Source organism: Dipodomys merriami, unplaced genomic scaffold (genome assembly GCF_024711535.1).
Source record: "Dipodomys merriami isolate MVZ:Mamm:240054 unplaced genomic scaffold, mDipMer1.0.p SCAF_1754, whole genome shotgun sequence".
NCBI classification, from domain to species: Eukaryota; Metazoa; Chordata; class Mammalia; order Rodentia; family Heteromyidae; genus Dipodomys; species Dipodomys merriami.
This window is the reverse complement of record NW_027203109.1, coordinates 98,321-102,668: the sequence shown is the minus strand read 5'-3', so window position 1 is coordinate 102,668 and position 4,348 is coordinate 98,321. Positions and strand designations below refer to the sequence as shown.

General features: G+C 34.3%; 1 pseudogene; it reads right to left on the bottom strand.

The window, feature by feature from the left end:
- Nucleotides 1-2,768: 2,768 nt before the first annotated feature.
- LOC138829706 (U6 spliceosomal RNA) lies at nucleotides 2,769-2,865 on the bottom strand (annotated as a pseudogene).
- Between the last annotated feature and the right edge of the window lie 1,483 nt (nucleotides 2,866-4,348).

Below are 4,348 nucleotides of genomic sequence, written 5' to 3'. Positions count from 1 at the left end.
GGCCAATAGACAAATGAAGAAATGCTCAACATCCCTGGCCATAAAATAAGTGCAAATCAAAAGAACATTGAGATAACACCTCACTCCAGTTAGAACGGCAAAAATCAAGAACTCTAACAACAACAGATGCTGGAGGGGATGTGGACAGAAGGGAACATTAATTCATTGTTGGTGGGAATGTAAACTTGTTCAACCACTTTGGAAAGCACTATGGAGGTTCCTCAAAAGACTTCACATAGAGCTTTCCTATGACCCAGCAATCCCACTTTTGGGCATTTACCCAAATGTTTACAAACAAGACCACATTAAATCTACCAGCACAACTATGTTTATTGCAGCATTATTTATCATAGCTAAGATATGGAACCAACCCAGATGCCCCTCAGTATATGAATGGATCAAGAAAAGGTTTGTATATATACACAATGGAATTCTATGCCTCCATCCGAAAGAATGACATTTCCCCATTTGTTAGGAAATGGAAAGACTTGGAAATATTTATATTAAGTGAAGTAAGCCAAGCCCAAATAAGCATAGGTCCCATGGTTTCCCTTATTTTCAATTTCTAGTATATGTATGAGTCAAGCAGAGAAGGTCAGATAGTGTGATGTTAGGAAAATGAACCCTTAGATATATATTTAAAAGTTTTTTGTCTTTCATGCATTTGTTTCTAACGCATATAAAAGATTATTTCTTTGTTGCTTTGTATGTCCCTCCCCCACAGTATAACCTTTGCTTTCTCTCTATTTGATGTCGGTAAAATTTGAGGAAGGGATTGGGAAAAACAATTCATTTAAATAAGGATACAGATGGATCAGGTGCAACAATGAGAAGTACAAGTTGTCATGTCGAAAACGAACTTTACAACTTTGGTGTGGGGGCAGGATTGGGTGGGAGGCAGGGGGAGGCTGGGAAGGGATGTGAAGGGTAAACAAAGGAGGAGGCTACAATGCTTGATAAGAAATGTACTCATTACCTTGCCCATGTAATTGTAACCCCTCTGTACAGTATGTTCACAATAAAAATTAAAAAAAAATTCAGAATTGTATAGCTATTTAAAAAAAACATGAATTTAGGTAGTCATACAAAGGTCTTCTATTTTACTACTGCATTATACATTTTTTCTAATGTTGGATACCATCATTAGAAAGCTATTAGAAAGCTCTTAAAGCTTTTATGTTGAATAGTGAGTTCTTTTACACTATAACATGGTATTTCCCAAATCATTGACATAGAAGACATTGTTTCCTATTTTCTCATTCCTAGAATAAGCTACACATGAAGACCCCACTGGTCCTCATTTTCAGTCTGTACTTTTGAATACTGAGGAAAATCATTCCTCTGCTCTCTATCAATTCCCTACTATGCAGTTAGAATAATTTAAAATAGTAAAAATGGAAAAAGAGAAAATAAATCATGGTGAAAAAACATATGCAGGAAATTCACCAGATTTTTCTGACCAGTTCAACCATTGTGAACTCTTGGTGAAATACGTGGACATCTCATTCCCACTTGCACTCAAAGTCTCTGGTTAGGAAATTCTGACAAAGACGAGGAACAAGATGAAAAAGTGAGAAATGGTATCAATTGCAAGAAAAAAAATGGAGTAGGATCCAAGCAAATTTATTCTTTGGGATGATGAAATTAATTGGCTTACTACTGTGTGTAGACAACTTTCCCAAAAGGCCACCCAGATGAATACTAGGGATGAGGATGAGTATAACCCTCTTCATTGGGAAGCCTAGAGTGGACACTTAGACATTGTCCATGAGTTGGTAGCTCAAGGCAGATATTCATGCAATAACTCTGAATGGCTGATAACCCTGCACAGTGCTTATATGTACAATAATATTAGAATGGCTTTCTTCCTTAATTCATCATGATGCAGATACCAATACCCAAACTAAAGGCCTCTTGACTGCCTTGCATCTTGCTGCTAGGAATAGAAATAGAAAAGATACACTCTTGAATAATTATATCAAACCAGGTCTGAAGAAAAACTTGGAAGAAACTGCATTTAATATTGCCAAAAGGATAAGTATGTATCACTACCTCTTTGAAGTTGTGGAAGGCTGTACAAATTGTTCTCCTAAGTCGTAATGGTTTGGTTAAGTGTCTTAAATTTCAAAAATGCCAGTCCATCCTTTGTGTCCCTTAATTTTTTTTTCACAATACAAAGCAACAGCAATATCTTACTTTAAAAATTCATGGATTCCATGGTATTCTTCCAAGTGATTTGCCTGACTTTGATGTCAAAATATATTCAAGAGTTGTTTGTATACATCTATAATGATTTCTGCAGTTTGTGATTTTTTTAAATCAGAAATAATTTTAACTTATCTGTTGAAATGAATAGTATAGAAACTAGTTTTTCCTCGTAGTTTTCTGAAAAAAGTATATCTATGTTTGTATAATATCCATAATCTATTTCATTCACTCCTAGATATAATACTTGGAATTCTACATTGTTATATAAGGTATAGGTTCATTAATAAATGTGTCCTTTCAGATTGCATTCCATATAGAAGAAGTTTAAGATTTCTTTTTTTCCTAGGTCCTTATATTATTTTATTTCTTTGGGATAAAATTACAATGTTATCTAATTTCAAGTTTTGTAAAGGTTATGCTATGTAAAGGCCTTTCTAAGGTGAAGAATTAATACACTGATGTCAAACTAACCTTTAAGTCTATAAATTACATGTATTTTTACACTTTTTTTGTAATTAACTTTTTAATAACTGTTTTTCATTTCTTGCATCAGAAGAATGAAAATTATGGAATACTTCACAAATTTTCATATCATCTTTGTGCAAGTTTCATGTTAATCTCTGTATTGTAATTTGGGTAGACCTGCTTCTGAAGCATGTAGTACCCTCTAAATTTAAGTACTTAATGATGCAATCTTTATACAGGCATATATCCATGGTTCCCTATTCGTAACAAGGAACTCTTATTGTTCCTAAAAATGCTATTGATCTTATTTCTCTAAAATTCTGTGTATAGTGGAAAAAAACATATCGTTTGGTCGATCACTCACATTTACAATTTTTTTCAGTGTCTATTTTGTCATTTTCATTTTAAATTTGATCATATTTTGAAACCTTTTCAGCTAAGTCCAAAGGTGATGGCTTTTCAGGTACTTATTTATCAACTCAGTTAGCTTTGTAGATCTAATGGATTCAAAGTAAGCCTTACTTAAGAGCTACTTCTAAACTTCTGCAGCTTAAAATTTCCCAAATGAGGTCTTGATGGGACAAATGTCTACCTGAACCTTTACCCTTCTTCCATGTAGGAACAGACCAACCAGAATATCTTACCCTGACAGCATAGATTGTCTTACTGGAATAAAACTAATCTTAGTTACAAGGGATCATAGAGAGATGAACAGTTCAGACAGAATTGTTCAGAATGGAAGGTATTTTATCAAAATATAATTGTTTATTATACTTATCATTTCAAAAGTAGCTAAAGCCAAGAAGGTGAAAAAATTATTCATATGCATTATTACCTACTGTTCTAGCATGTCTATCATCCAACCTGGCAGGAATTTACACTACTGACTTTCTATCACCAAATATTTCCATAGTTCCTGGAGAAGGCCATATGTTTCTCCTTGATATTAGGCCTTAAATTGGTAATGTTTTAATAATAGTGTTTCCTCTTAGCTCTAGGGTGTAAATCTACAAATGTTAAAGCTTTAAGTCTAACTCTACCAAAAACTGAGCTAGAGATAATGGAATAATACTTTAAAACAGAGTTGCTTTTGATTCCCTAACCACAACACAATAATGCAAAACAATTTTTATTTTATATATACTTATATATTTTATATTTATATGTGCTGATTTTAAATTTCACACAGTGAATCTTTCTAAAAAATAATTGAAGACTCATCTCAATTTCTCATTTCTACATTATTTCAGGACCCCAATTCCTTACAAGAATTAGCAGAAATCAATTGTGAAATGCAAGGCAACTTAAAATGAAAGATGAGATCACAAAATCTGAGAGAAAGTACTGTAATTCAAACTTTCAATTTACAGATGACCAGCCCATATGAGTGAACAAAATCACAAATGAACAAGACTATTTTTAGTACTCCTCTCCTAATGATTAATGAAAGATTTCAGTGCAGCCAAAAAATAGTTTCTGTAGGGCTGGGAAGGTGGCTCAGTGGTAGAGCACTTGCCTTGCATGCCTGAGGCCCTGTATTCGATTCCTCAGCACCACATAAGCAAAAAGAAAAAAGCCAGAAGTGGCGCTGTGGCTCAAGTGGTAGAGGGCTAGCCTTGAGCTGAAGAGTTGGGGGACAGTGCCCAGGCCCAGAGTTCAGGCCCCACGACTGGAC